A 16,406-nucleotide genomic window follows, 5' to 3' on the forward strand; every position below is an offset into this window, starting at 1 on the left:
ATTAACAGCGTAGAATAGCAGATGAACGAATGAAAGAGAAATAGAATAACGCCTGTCTCCTCAGGAATTTGAAATTTAGAAGAATAAATATGGTGCTAGACCAGCCTTTCCCAACCAGTGTGCCTCCAGATGTTGTTGGACCACAACTCCCATCAGCCTCAGCCAGCATTGCCAATTGTCAAGAAAGATGGGAGTTGTGGTCCCAACAACATCTGGAGGCACACTGGTTGGGAAAGACTGCGCTAGACTGATAGCTGTATTGTCAATAATATCTTCACTGACACCATTTATGGTGATGTAGGGAATATGAGGTATGACATGGTTAAGGGGTGATCTATAGAGGATTTAAGCTACTGCAGTATGGTGTAGTGGTCAAGATGTTGGACTACGACCTGGGAGACCAGGGTTCGAATCCCCACATAGCTATGAAGCTCACTGGGTGACCTTGGGCCAGTCACTGCCTCTCAGCCTCAGAGAGAGGCAATGGTAAACCCCCTCTGAATACCACTTACCATGAAAACCCTATTCATAGGGTCGCCATAAGTCGGAATCAACTTGAAGGCAGTCCATTTCTATTTCGTATGTCTCTGTGTATGTGGTTGTTCTGCTTTATTTTGTTTCTGATGCAGCATCTAAAGCAGGGCTGTTGAACTTAGGTGGGTTGGAAGGCCAAACTCCCACCAAGCAGATGTCTTGGGGCCCACTTCCCAAATTTTTCATTGATAAATCAACAGGGAGAAGTGGTTGATTTCTAATTTCTCACCACTTCTAATGTGCCACTCTTCCATAACTTGTCTGTCCATATCCCTTCAGCTACCCGTATCTATTTCCCTTCAGCAGCCTGCTCACCCTGCTTAGTCCTACCTCCTGCAGCTCCAAATTCCCACCCTCTAAGTCTCTACTTGATATACTAGTGCTTGCCCCAGGAATCCTCTCACATGCCAAAGCAGTTGCCTCATGCTCCTGCCAGCTATCCAAGTCTCCTCCACCACTGGCCACAGCTGTACCATCACCCAATCTATACCCTCCACCCTTTGTTCACTGATGTGGACAACTTTAAATTCCACACTCCTTGACACCTATATTGCTAATATAAATGGAAAGGTGGGGGAAGGCTGATCCTGTGACATGTACGATTTTATTCCACTGAAATCAACTTGTACTTTAATGCCAAGTATGTGAACTGTGCTTCCTTCAGTTCTTTCCTTTCTTAAGTGAAGATGACCAGAGCATTTAAGGTGTTTGGGTGTCGTTGGGATTGATACAGTAATGCATCTCTGTCACTTGAGGCTCAGGTAGCCTTGGTGGCACGGAGTGCCTAATACCAGCTTCGGTTGGTGGCCCAGCTACACCCCTTTCTGGACAGGGATAACCTGGCTTCAGTTGTCTATGCTCTGGTAACCTCCAAGTTAGATTACTGCAATGCACTCTACGTGGGGCTGCCTTTGAAGACGGTTCAGAAACTGCAGCTTGTGCAAAATGCAGCGGCCAGATTGGTAACAGGGACCAGACGTTTCAAACATATAAAACCGATTCTGGCCCGCTTGCATTGGCTGCCTGAATGTTTCTGAGCTCGATTCAAGGTGCTGGTTTTAACCTATAAAGCCTTACACGGCTTAGGACTGCAATACCTGATGGAACACCTCTCCTGACACAAACCCACCTGTACACTACACTCAACATCAGAGGCCCTCCTCCAGGTGCCTGCTCCGAGGGAAGCTGGGAGGATGGCCAAGGAGAGGGCGTTCTCAGTGGTGGCCCCCAGATTATGGAATGATCTCCCTGACGTGGTGCACCTGGCACCAACACTGTTATCTTTTCAGCGCCAGGTCAAGACTTTCCTCTTCTCCCAGGCATTTTAGCATGTGTTTGTTTAAACAAACCACAATACTGTAAGTTTGGCTGTCACAGGGAATTATGGTTAATTGAAAACTGGAAGCAGAAGCTTTGTCTCATGCAACACATGAAAGAGAAGGAGAGGAGAATGCCCAAGGCTCATACAGCATTCCTGTAGTGGACAATCATAGTTTCTCATTATGTGTGAATCAAGACTATGATGTATCAGCTTCCACTTTATTACTATTGTTCATTTGTGTATCACTTATCTGGGGAGAGGAGCTCAGTTTTTTGTAACTTTGTTTTGAATTGAATTATCTTGAACCATTTTGGTGCAGAAAAAGATAATCAGACATTTCTGCCGTTTGCATTTTCTGACCCTCAGTTTTGGGGGCAGGTGAGTTATCCATGAGAAGAGCTAGGATTCTGATAACTGGGTTACTTTCAGTAAAACTCATTGTAAGGTAGCAGGTGCCGCTTTTGCTTTATAGTATACATTTTCTGCCTCACATCTCAATAATTTATTCCTTCACTAGTTAATCAGATGAGGCAATCCATTTCTTAAGAATTGAAGTACCGCTCTTTTGGGCAGTGGGACAGAAATGGCAAAGAAAGCTCCATCTGCATGCACATTTCTGTCCTGTGCACGTATTACTGTACATATTTGGATTCAAGTGCTTTTTTTTGAAAAAATGTATATATTTTAAATAGTTATTTTCAGAGAGACTTTTAAAATGATCTCTTCCTAAAAAAATATGGCTTAGAAAATTGTTAATGAGAAGGCAGCTTTAAAGTGATGGTGCAAAGAATAAATGTCACTACCACCCTGCTGACTGCTAGCCATCATAAATCAGCTGGTCAAATAAGGGGGGGAAATGATTGCAAAAGAAAACTGTTAGATAGTACTGTCAAACTCTTGTGAGAAGGCATAACTTGGCATTTAGCCTGGCAATGGGAACCATTTGTTCAGTAACATCTTCTTTCTTTAATGCTTACTGTCCCAAGTGCCCAACACAAGGCACAAACACTCCAGGTTAGTACCCAGTTGGACAAGAGACCTGAAGAGGGAGATGGAATTCCTTTTAAATACAGCAACTGCCCTCCCTCACTCTCAAGCCTATACAAATGCTGTACTTGTTACCCAGGGAGGCAAAACTGGGAGACACAAACCTCTCCCAGTTCCTTTGCTTTGATCTCCAGTAATATAAACCAGGTTAGCCCCTTAATGCGCAATCAAATTGGGGATGATAGATATTTTAATTTGGATTGACCTGGTGTTCAGTAACACTACTAGAAAGCCAGAGGGTGAGCTGATAGGTCAACTGGGAACCTTCTAGCTGAGGGAATGGCCAGAAGAGGCATCAAATGTCTGATTGCTCTTCTCCTTTGCCTGACTAATCCAACCCACGGTGACCTACAGCACCATACCTCCCCTGTGCCACTTACCAGAATTTTAATATTGCCCAGGTACATAATAAAAGCCCAGGCAGAAAGCTTTAAATAATAACAGCACTAGGAGACACATGGGAATGTTCTTCAAAAATTACAGTTCATCCCCTGATCGCCAGACTGTCCAAATGCTGCAGTGGTCTGTCTGTCTGCTCCTTGCAGATTTTATATCTCCTCCTCTCCTGTCCAAACCACTGCTGTCCTGTTTGACTTACTGGCTGAAATAAGTTATGTGTCACAGGCCCCAAGTCCCTGGATAGGAGCCCTTTGGCTCTTGCCCTTCAGTTTGCACTAACTGCTTATGCGTCTGATGTTGGCCTTTTGTTGTTACCTGGAAAGAGGAGGAGTAATAAAACAACCTGCAGATTCTTGCCCCTTGTGTCCAAAATAAGGGGCTAAGTGAAATAAGGAGCTAATAATAATAATAACAATTTTGCTGCAACAACTTACACACTGTTACTTTCTTCTTGCACTGTAGCCAGTTCTGTGGAAGCATGAAGGGTGGGCGTAAAGGATGCCCATTGAGTTCTATAGCACTAAGATGTTCTGCAATAAGGGTAATTTGTGTCAGCTGATATCAGGAGTCTGCTTTCTGTTCTCAGGTGCTGAAACAATGGTATGGTCCAAACAGGAAAGGCTGAAGCCAGAACAAACAGATCAGGGTTTGAGAGGTCAGAGACAGGGCAGGGCAAATTGACAGTGAGGCAAGACAGTCTGTGTGGTTACTCAAGCAACAAGCTGTTGAGGCTGAAGTTGCAGTCTTGGAGTAAAGTTCTAGAGAGCCAGCCACACCCATTTTTGTTCCACAGGTCACTCAGTTCAGCTGGGATGATGGGTAGCATTACCCTCTCTGATCATTGTACAGATGGAGCTGTGGCACATCAGAGATGAGGCTGCTAACTCCTGCCTAACTGCTGTCCTAGTTAGCTCACCCCACCCCAAGTACTCTGCCAGAGTACCAGAGTCTTGTGCCGCCGAACACCAGTCACAGGGGAATAATAGTAGGAGAGGGCTATTGTGCTCATGTCCTCTTTGTAGGCTTCCTGTTTGCTCTATTTGATCATTATGGGGAAAAATATTGAACTAGATAGGCCTTTGGTCCGATCCATTAGGATGTTCAAGCCTCCCGGTAGGGAAGTCAGAAGGCAGCGATTTCCATTCCAACTTGTATTTGTCACCATTAGTCATTTTCCATTCACTGCAGTTCAGTTACTACCAAATACTACATTATTGATAGAATCATAAAATCATAGAGTTGGAAGGGGCCTATAAGGCCATTGAGTCCAGCCTCTGCTCAACGAAGGGAAATCTAAAGGCCAGGAACAAGACTAGAAGGAGAGACTCTCAAGGAGGAGTTAAGAAACACACCCTTTAGTATTTATTTTCTCTGCTCTTTCCTGAACTCGTAGTAGGAACAAGTTTGTTTTTCAGGTGGAATCTAAAACTGAGATACGTAATGCAGCATCAAAGCCAAACTCGGGAGCTCTCTGCCTTTACCAAAGTGGTTCAGTTAATGATGAATCATAGAACAGCAGAATTGGAAGGGGTCTATAAGGCCATCGACTCCAACCCCCTGCTCAATGCTGGAATCTAACTTAAAGCATATCTGCAGCTGCCTCTTCAATGCCTCTAGTGTTGGAGAGCCCACCATCTCCCTAGATCATTGTTTTCATTGTTGTACTGCTCTAACCATTAGGAGGTTCTTCCTGATGTTTATCCAAATCTAGCTTCCTGCAACTTGAGCCCATTATTCTGTGTCCTGCACTCTGGGATGATGGAGAAGAGATCCTGGCAACCTATCAAGTACTTGAGTGTTATTGTGTCTCTTCTCAGTCTTCTCTCGGGTCCTGCTTGCGGGCTTCCCCCAGGCACCTGGTTGGCCACTGTGAGAACAGGATGCTGGACTAGATGGGCCACTGGCCTGATCCAGCAGGCTCTTCTTATGTTCTTATGTTCTCTTTTCCAGGCTAAACATGCCCAGTTCTTTCAGTCTCTCCTCATAGGACTTTATTTCCAGTCCCCTGATCATCCTTGTTGCCCTCCTCTGAACCTGTTCCAGTTTGTCTGCATCCTTCTTGAAGTGTGGTGTCCAGAACTGGACACAATACTCAAGATGAGGCCTAACCAGTGCTGAATAGAGGGAAGCCAATACTTCATGCAATTTGGAAACTATACTTCTGTTAATGCAGCCTAATATAGCATTTGCCGCCTTTGCAGCCACATCACGCTGTTCGCTCATATTCAGCTTGTGATCAACAACAATCCCAAGATCCTTCTCGCATGTAGTATTGCTGAGCCAAGTATAACTTATAACTGTGCATTTGGTTTCTTTTTCCTAGGTGTAGAACTTTGCACTTATCCTGTTAAATTTCATTCTGTTGTTTTTATCCCAATGCTTCAGCCTATCAAGATCCCTTTGAATTTTGTTTCTGTCTTCCAAGGTATGAGCTACTCCTCCTAATTCTGTATCATCTGCAAATCTGATAAGCATTCCCTGCACCTCCTTATCCAAGTCATTAATAAAAATGTTGAGCACTAGACCCAGGACCGAGCCCTGCGGTATCCCGCTCATTTCCTCCCTCCAGTTTGAGAAGGAACCATTGAGTACGATTCTGTAGCCAATTGTAGATCCACCTGATAGTTGTTTCATCCAGCCCACATTCAGCTAGCTTGCTAGAATATCAGAATATCATGGGACTCTTCATCAAAAACTTTGCTGAAGATGAGATATATGTCCACAGCATTCCAATAGTCTACCAGGGAGGTTACCTGATCAAAAATGAGATAAGATTAGTCTGGCAGGATATGTTCTTGATAAATCCATGTTGCCTTCTAGTAATCACTGCATTGTTTTCAAGGTGATGACAGACTGACCGCTTTATAATCTGCTCCAGAATTTTCCCAGGGATTGATGTCAGGCTGACTGGTCTGTTCCCTGGTTCCTCCTTTTTGCCCTTTTTGAAGATAGGGACATTAGCCCTCCTCCAGTCATCCGGCATTTCACCCATCCTCCACAATTTTGCAAAGATTAGACAGTGGTTCTGAGAGTTCTTCAGCCAGTTCCTTCAATACTCTAGGATGCAGTTCATCGGGCCCTTGAGATTGAACTTGTTCAAAGGATTAGATATTCCTTGACCATTTGTCTATCAATCTCAAGCTGCAGTCCTGCGTTTTCAATTTCACATTTCCCAGGAGGGTCATAGACCCTCTTTTGGGAGAAGACTGAGCCAAAGTAGGAACTGAGCACTTCTGCCTTTTCTTTATCATTTGTTATCATTTTGCCATCCTCATTGAGCAGCTGTGCCACCATTTCTTTTCTTTTACTATGGATGTACCTGAAGAAAGCTTTTTGTTGCTTTTGGCATCTCTCACTAACCTCAGCTCATTTTCAGCTTTAGCCTTCCAGACACCATCCCTGCAATTCCTTGCTACCTGTCTATACTCTTCCTTTGTGGCCTGGCCTTCCTTCCACTTCCTGTATGTGTCCTTTTTTGTTTTCAGGTCATCTGTTTGTCACTCTGTTCACTATTTAATGTAAGTTATGTAATATCCGTAACTTACATTCATGTAAGTGTTAAGGAAATGACAGAACAATGTAAATAAGTGATTAATTTCATATTGTTTGTGGATGACAACAATGTGAATGAATGTAGATTGAACTTACTTGACTGATTTCTGCTCCTGATCACAGTGAAACATGCAAACTATAGCAATTTCCACTTCCTTTTCCATTTTCATTGGTATTCTCCAGTATCCCTACCTCCCAGTGCCTTACAGTCTCTTCAACAAGGGTAATTTGACAACCCTACTGAGATTTTTGCCTTTGGACCAAGTTCTAGTTTTTTGGAGGACTGGCATATGACAATCTTATAAAAGGATGGGGCTGATCGGAGGAACAAAATTTTTCGTCCTCACATTTTCTGGAATTGACATTTGAAAACTTAAGACATTTAATACAGAAGATCTCTGGGAATCCAAATAGTCCAATAAATTCTAAACTTGGGCTGCAGCCCCAATCACACACTGGGATTTACTTCTGAGTAAACATATATAGGATTGCTCTGCACGTTGAGAATATCTGCTCTGTATCTACTTCAGGAAACCTTTCCTTCAAGCCCTGATACTCATTTCTGTCTCAGACACAGATTCACTGAATTTGCTTATTTAATATAATAATATTAGCCTAGTCCATTTATTCAGAGAGCACAAATGGAGGAATGCTGAATGCAGAAATTCAGCGAAGCAATTTCCATTAACACATGTCAGATCTCATAACAAATGTTTACATTGCTAAGATGTTAATTACACTAGAAGCTTTTATTATTTTGTGTTGGGGGGTGAGCTAGTTTATTTTACTTAGAGTAATATATTACTGTGTGTTTTGGGGGGAGTTTTGAGAACATTTACAAATGCAGGCTTGATGATTACATGTTCATGCTGTTCTTGAATGGAACCAGCCTAAAATCTTTTGCAATGATGTTTGGTTTGAAGCATTTCCTAATAAAAATAATGTGGTTAGTAAATGTAGTTTTATCCCTTCTTGCATCAGTCAGTATGGTGGAATAATCTGCCTTTTATGGTCCAGTTGATTGGATAAATGTTCACTTTTTGAAGGAATTCTATACCATGGACACAGTCCACAGAAACCTATCTGCCCAAGCTCCAATGATAAGAGTTTATTTGAGCAGAAAAACTTTCCAGAGCATTATGCCCAGTGTTTAGAAATGTCATAGAGTCAGATTGTAAGGTGTTTTCTTAAAAAAAAATTACAATACTAAATGTGCTCTGTCATTCAATTTACAATCACCCAATATCACCTGTTGGAGTTAAATGTACAAAATAGTAACTGTTTACATGAAGAATACTCTCCTAAGCATTCCCATACTTGCAGTATCTCTAAATCTGATTTTATTTCATTTAGACTATCATTTGTTCATGTGAATTTGTTACAATAAATGGGTTTTTTTCTGCTCCGCAAACTGGCTGATTAGATAGAAATACTTAAAAGGAGTTAGTTTGAAAAATTAAGGGTGAAATCAGGGTGTGGATATTATCAGCATCTGAGCCAACAGCATGATGTGTCGCTTTTTACAAGTCTCCTTCCTTTGGTACTTTTTTCTTGTGCAATACCTATTTTATTTTTTAAAATCCCAATATGTACTAAGATTACAGCCTACATGTTAATTCCCCACATGTGTTGAATAGCTCTGTGAACTGGGTTGTTAAAATTCTGATGTGCCTTCCACATGCGGTCATGAGTGGAAATAGGCATGCTTCTATGGTTTGGGCTACCAGAAACAAAATAGCAAGGTTGTGCTCATGTGAGAAGGAAATGGAAGTTGGGGTGTTGCGATAGAGACCATCTAGGGAAACACATGTGACAAATCACCCCCACCTCCAGGTGCTAACTAGTTTCCACATCAGCAGAGACTTTGAATATCTAGCATTTTATTTTTACTTAAATGATTATCTGCAGTAAAAGGAAATCCTGATTAAATGTAAAAAAAAAAGAGTACAGGCTGGCATTTTGATGACAATGACATCATCTTCATGGTGTGAAAAACCAATTCCACAATAAAGCTCTATCTGGAAGCACCCTGAGTTCATTTTCCCCTTCAACTTCTGATATTTGATGCACACTTTATTAAAATTCACAGCCTTTATGAAATGGGGCGGTATACAAATGAAAAAATAAATAAATAAATATTAACATCAAAATATACATTATCTGACAATGTAGAAAGTGCATGTTATTTCACAAATCTCTATATTCTCACAACAAAGTCTCACTTCTAAGCTATATTTACTTACAAATGTGGGTGATACTAAAGTGAGCTGGTAAATAGTGTACGTTCCAATTAAGTACACTCAATGGGCATTTTCCAGTATTAGATTAAAATTAATGTACCAGCAGTGAGCATATTTAATGTGAAATAGAGGTCATACCTACTGAATAACTACAGCTGGGGAGTAAGAGTGTGTGTTACTATTTAAATTGCTACCATATGGCTAGCCCTGTAATATACATCTGTATATTTATGAAACTTCACCTAAGGAATTATTAATATTTCAATAAAAAGATAAGATATATACAATGAGAACATAGACTATTAATATGAGCTCTTTCTTTGAAAAGAAAGAAATCTTCAGAGTTAAATATTTGTGGCTTAATCCGGGGGGTTTTGGCATGGAATTTGGGCTGACTAAATTATCAAAACATAAGACAATGGAAACATTTAGCAATACTGGGAGGAGGAGAGGCATGCAGAAACCTGATGAGTTTTAAACCCACTTTGAGTGTGCTTTACATCTCAGAGCAGAAACTCTCCTCTATTTTTTTTCTTTTTCTTCTAAGTAGGGAAATCAGTTTATCACGTTCAAAATTAGAGCTGATTTTTCCTATGTTTGTAATTGACCCATTCTAGGACAGAAACCAAATATCACAACATAGCCAGTATCCTAGTTTTGAGTTTGAGGCTACACGGCTCAGCCTCAAATGACAAAGAAGTTAATGCAGGTGTGGGGAACCTTTGGTCCTCCAGATGCTGCTGAACTACAACTCCCATCAAGCATGGCCAATGACCAGGGATGATGGGAGTTGTAATTCATCAACATCTGGAGGGCCAAAGGTTCCCTACCCCTGAGCTAATGCTGTGGCTATTTTGTTATGTATAGGTCTCCAAGCAATTATTTATTTATTTAATTATTACATTTGTTAATTGCTTTTCTACACAAATATGTGCACTCAAAGCGATTTACAGTTAATAGAAAAAAAAGAAAAAATATAAAATGTTAAAAACAAAACAGTACACAGGCAGTGGCGCAACCTTTCTTAGGAAGGCTATGCAACAGAAGCTCTCCCAAAGCCTTCCAAAGTTAAGAACCAAATGCCTGGGAGAAGAGAAATGTTTTTGCCAGGCGCCTAAAGACGGATAATGATGGCGCCAGGCATACTACCTCCCTGGGGAGAGCATTCCACAAATGGGGGCTGCCACTGAGAAGGCCCGTTCTCGTATTGCCACTCTCTGCACCTCTTTCAGAGGGGGCACATGAAGAACAGCCTCCAATGCTGAGTGCAGGGTCCAGGTTGGTACATAAAGGGAGAGGCAGTCCTTGAGGTATTGGGGTCCTGAGCTGTATAAGGCTTTATAGGTCAAATCCAGCCCTTTGAATTGAGCCCAGGAGCTAATTGGTAGCTAGTGCAGTTGCGCCAGAATTGGTGTTATGTGCACAAACCATCTTGTCCCAGAGAGCAATCTGGTTGTTGAATTCTACACCATCTTTGAACTGTCTTCAAAGGCAGCCCCACAAATAACGCATTGCAGTAAGCTAACTTGGAGAGCGTAGACAACAGAAGTCAGGCTATCCCTGTCTAAATAGGGTTGCAGCTGGGCCACCAGCCGTAGCTGATAGAAGGCATTTCTTGCCATCAAGACCACTTGAGTGTCAAGCAACAGTAATGGATCCAGAAGTACTCCCAAGCTACGTACCAGCTCCTTCAGAGGGAGTGTAACCCCATCAAGGGCAGGCCACAATCCCTCCATCCGGTCTATGGAGCCACCCAGTAACAGTACCTCAGTCTTGTCTGGATTGAGCTTCAGTTTATTGGCTCTCATCCAGTCCATTACCGAGGCAAGACATCAGTCTAGCAAATCTACTGCCACACCTGGAGATGTAAAAGAGAGAGAAAGCTATGTGTTGTCAGTATATTGCTGACTCCAGTCAGCGGTTTCATGTACACATTAAATAGCATGGAAGAGAAAATCGAACCCTGTGGAACCGCACATCTCACCCTCTGGGAGCAACCATCCAAGTAGAACCACCGTAAAGCACTGCCACCCACCTCCAACTTGGACAGCCACTCCAGAAGAATGCCATGGTCAATTGTATCAAAAGCCACTGAGAGATCAAGGAGGATTAACTGGGACACACTTTTCCAATCTCTTCCCAACATGACTCATCATACACGATGATCAAGGCAGTTTCTGTACCAAAATCGGGTCTAAACCCCAATTGAAATGGACCTAGAATATTAGTTTCATCCAAGAGAACCTAGATCTGGCCTGTAACCACGCACTCTAGAACCTTGCCCAAATATGGTATATTAGTGATTGGCCAGTAATTATTTAGTTCTTCTTGATTCAGGGAGGGTTTCTTAAGGAGTGATCACCGCCTCTTTTAGGCAGGCGGGGACCACCGCCTCTTGCAAGGAGGCATTAATCACCTCCCTGGGCCCGCCACCTGTCTCTTCCTTGCTAGCTTTTATCAGCCATGAAGGGCAAGGGTAAGAGAGCACAAGAGGTCACCTGAAACGAGCCAAGCACGTTGTCCATGTTCTCAAGCCCTATCAACTGAAATTCATCCAACTCAACACCAATGTAACACAACAATACAAAAATGCTTCTCTCAACCAACAAAAACAATGGTTCCACTGGCAACACTGAGGCAATACCATGGCCCTCTAATAGTTCCCTAGGGTGAGAACGGATATGGGAGACGGAATCTTGCTTAATTGTTGCATGCTCCCTACTAACACCACAAAAGAGTGTTGGTAGAGGAGGGGAAGTGGCTAGTGAGAGATGTGCCTGTCCTTGAGGCAGGTTGTAGTTCTAATTCCAAGTAGTTTGGGGGCATGAGGTGTATGGCAGTGGGAAGGCATGGAATAAAATGAGGAGGGGACTAGGATAGTTAAGAGCTCTTTTTGGTATATTTAAGAAATTGAGTGATATGGCTTCCCCATATATCAGTTCTTGTGCCTTGGCCTTGCTGCTGGTGAACACAAGACTGACCAAAATACTACTACTACTACTACTACTAATAATAATAATAATAATAATTTATAGTTTTTCCCCATGGCTTGCTTCATGAAGTTTATAGGCCTATACCATGTCATTTCAAAACCATCTTTGGAATTCCTCTGTATTGAATCCCTTGGATCTTTTAGTAGATTTGGTACAATGGACTGTGGCATTTTGTTAGCATGGCTAGAACAACTGGTTGAAGTATCGGGCTTAGATCTTGAGTGGTTCCCCCCTCCCCTTTTTAGCAGAACAAATTTAGTGTGTGATCATTAAGCTGTGTAAAAGAAGATCTGAGAAAGATCATCTGGATGTTTGTAATTGGGTGTCATCAATATGCTGATGAGCTTAAGCTTTATATGTCATAAACTAAGCTTCCAGAGGCAGCTGTCAGTATTCTGAATCATTGTCTAAAGACCATTGTCAAGTTAACGAAATTAAACAAACTGAAATTGAAACAGGAGAAGACTGAGATAATGCTACTGTGATCCTATATGTAGCAAATAGGATGACAGTTGTCTCCATTAGACCAGATTAGGAGTCTTTGCTATTTGATAGGCAGGTGTTGGGGGTTAGCTCCTTTAATTTGTCCAAACATCTGTTGTGGACACTGCACCCCTTTTTAGAGAGAAAGTTACTTTTTGTAAGTAGGATTAACTACTGCAATATACTGCCCTTGAAAACAATTCAGAAACTTCAGTTGGTTTGGAATGCTGCCTGCCTACCTCTGTGAGATGCTGGGAGGCAGAAGCATAGTCAGTCTATTATGCAAAAGCAGTACTGGTTGCCACTGAGCTTCTAGGCCCATTTCAGGTGCTACATACATTTAAAGCTTTTCTGACACAGACTCATATACCACAGAGACTGCCTTTCCTCTTATGAGTCCTGTCACTCTTTATGGTCTATGGATTGGGTCTTGCTCTATGCATCTATACCGCTTGAGATGAAGACATCTATAACAAGAACAGGATTTCCCCTACCACTGCTTCTCCAGGACTTTGGAAGGTCCTGAACATGTCCATCTGAGGTTCTGGAGAAAATATCAAACCCGCCTCTTTTGGAAGACCTTTGTAGGCTGAAGTTGAAAAGGAGTTAAATTGCAGAGGCTGCATTTTGCTTTTTTATTGTTACAATTGTTTTTTATATGTTCCATATAGTTTCCGTAGGTTTAATTATTGTATATTGCCTCATGCTTGGAGGAGGCAGTATACAAATGTTTTAAATAAAAATGTCAACAAACCACAACTGCGTCCAATGCCTTAACACCCTCTTATCCAGGTCAGCTGTTATTTAAAGAAGGGATTGGAGGAAAATATGCCAGCCCTTCTACCCCACCCAGTCCCTTAGAATGCACTGCTAAGACGTCCCATTTCTACAGTCGTTACTCCTTCCTCACAACTCTCTTGGTTGACAGCTGAAGGAGGCATGTTGGTATCCACAGGAGGCTGGATTCAGTCCCAGGGCTTCCACTTGCATAAAGTAGTTCAGCGTTTCTCAAAGCACTGAGACCTACCAGTGGCTGTGGGCCTTGAGCCACTTTCAGGTGGGCCTCACTGCTGCAGCCTGCCCAGTGCCATCTCACTGACATACCCTGCCCCCTAGATGTGCCGTCACCTTTTGGTTGGACCAATGTCTGCACCACCAACTCCTTGCATGCATGCTAAGTAATGGTGGTCAGCAGACAGAGAAGTTCAGGAGAGGATAAGGGAAGGAAGATCCCCTTCTTCTATGGGGACAGGGCCAGAGGTTGTGTTGAAGGAAATTAGAAAGTGAAATAAAATGTTAACATTTATTACTAATAATAAATAAACTGGGAATGGAGAGGAAGGAAATAAGAGAAGGAAAATGTTACTTGAAGAAGTAGTGAATGTAAAAGGACTAGGGATGGCAGTGTGCGGGGATGGGCATAAGGTACAAGTTGAGTGTAACAGGAGAATGGGAGAAGAAATTACAGGAGATGATTAAAAATACTTTGAGAGGCATGTGGGGATGGGAAGGGAAAATATATTTAAAAAGCCTTCACTTAGCCTCTGGGCAGCAAATTCTGCCAAAAACAGGAAGCCTGTTATAATATCTCCAGAGCTGGTGGAAAGCTGTATGTAGCTTGAGGAAAGCTGAGTTGTGGAATTCCCTGTGGCAAAGAATTTAGCAATTTCGAAACATGCATTGGATATCATTTGAAAGCGATGTCTGTGATTAGCAGTGGACTATACCAAACTCTCCCTCCATCTGCCACCATGTTGTGACTGGTGGGTCCCAATTATTTTCAGCGGTCTCAAGTGGGCCCTGGGAGTAGGAAATCTGAGAACCGGTGAGGTAGATAGAATGCTTTTACTGTGCTCTAATTTAAAAGTATTGCTCTTGTGCTTGTATATATTCTTCAGGTCTTCCTCTTTATACAAATGGGGAAAATGCAGTTGAACAGGTCACTTGTCCAAGTTCTTCAGGTGCCTGTTTAACATCCTCACACAGTTTTCCTCACTGCATTATTTATGATGTCCATTTATCATTGTAATTCTTCACTGTTATTCGTACAGTTCCCTTAATGGCCCTTCATTTGTTCTAATAAAGACTATTTGTTAGCTTTTGAATCTCGACAGGATTTTGGATTCCTATTTGAAGCATTTACATAGAAGAAAGACTAAATTAACCCATAACGATTGTTCTTCAAAGAGAATATTTGATGGGGTTATTATTTCACCTGCTTCTGTTATTGGAGATCTGCAGTGTGTGTGTGTGTTCATTCATTTACATTTTGAGTACAGTGGAAATTGGTTTAAAAAGTGATATTGCATAAAGATTAAGTTGCTCTTCAAATTTCTTACCAGAGGGCACTAGAGTGCCCTCATGTGGGAGCTTCAGAAACATAATTGCCATTGGTCTCTTTGGAAATACCTTTCTGTTAGTGTATCTGTCAGACACATGTAGCTCTGCACTGATGATATTGTTTTTTGTTTAGAAATTTACTTTCTGGACAAAGAGTTCAGTCCAGAGCAACGGGGACAAATCTTTGCTTGTGAAACTATTTCTTAAAACTCTTAAATCTGGCTATCAGAATTCTTTCTGATAGAACCATCCTCCTTTTAAAGATGATCAGAATGAATTAATTGCACAATGGGAATACAATAATATCTCAGTTAACTAATCTTCCAGGAAAGAAGGTCCTTTTAACAAAGTCTTTCTTGGGTGCAGGGGGTGTACACTCTGACATGGTTCCTTGTCTGTTGGATTGCAGCTGCTGCAGGCAGTTCTCTTGTGTGGCTGGAATGGCACTCCTTGCCAGGTGGCACAGGCGCCTCTGCAGTAAACAGTGCTTCAGGTGGCCTGTAAACACTGTTTACTATCTGCTCAGGTGTAGGGGAGGATGGCAGTTTACTATCTGCTCAGGTGTAGGGGAGGATGGCAGTTTACTATCTGCTCAGGTGTAGGGGAGGATGGCAGTTTACTATCTGCTCAGGTGTAGGGGAGGATGGCAGTTTACTATCTGCTCAGGTGTGGGGGAGGATTTTTCAAAAGGGCTTTACATGAATACTGTTGATACAAATTGTCCAGAGGAACTGGATAAAAAATGAATTAATGGAAATGCATCCATCCTGCACCTATTATTCTTCATCCAAGTGAAAATTTGTTAATATGTCTTTGAAAGGCCATTGATAAAGACACACAAGTCGAAACACGTCTGGCCACAGTATACGCATCTTGCTCCATTGAGGCACAGATTTAAAATCTACAAGCAAGATAACCAGCAGCTTTTACAAAAGCACTATAGTAGAAGTGTGTATTCGTTCATTAGTATGGACTAAAGACTTAGGCACTTTTGATTCAGGAGACAATTTTGTTTTTTTTAAAATTTCATATGTATGAATTAATGTTTGTTATTGTTTGTATTAAAAAACCTTTAAAAATCTTTTATAAATTGTAATTGTAATGACCACATACCCTAACTTTGTGTAAGACACAATTACAAAAGCACACACTAAATGAGTATGAGTAACTAGAACAAGTAACTATAACAGTGTCATTAAAGCTGCCCATATGCCCAGGAGAATAAAAGGTTTTTTAGCTGGTGCTGAAATAATACTCAGTGCCAGGCATGCCTTCCTGGGGAGAGAGTTCCAAAGACAGGGAGGCTGTAATGGAGAAGACCCATTCTCTGGTCACTCCGTTCTATGCTGCTTTTGGAGCAGGACACAGAGAAGGGCTTTGGATGACAAACACAGTGTAGTGTCCAGACAGGCTTATATGGGAAGAGGTGGTCCTTTAGGTATTAAGGCCCTCAGCTGTATAGGACTTTAAAGGTCAAAACAAGCACTTTGAATTCAG

The 16,406-nt window shown here is 41.9% G+C and overlaps 1 protein-coding gene across 1 annotated transcript in view; it reads left to right on the forward strand.

The window, feature by feature from the left end:
- Positions 1 to 16,406, forward strand: part of CABCOCO1 (ciliary associated calcium binding coiled-coil 1) — a 119,910-nt gene that overhangs the window by 42,295 nt on the left and 61,209 nt on the right. The window lies entirely within an intron of this gene.

This window comes from Rhineura floridana, chromosome 7 (assembly GCF_030035675.1).
Source record: "Rhineura floridana isolate rRhiFlo1 chromosome 7, rRhiFlo1.hap2, whole genome shotgun sequence".
NCBI classification, from domain to species: domain Eukaryota; kingdom Metazoa; phylum Chordata; class Lepidosauria; order Squamata; family Rhineuridae; genus Rhineura; species Rhineura floridana.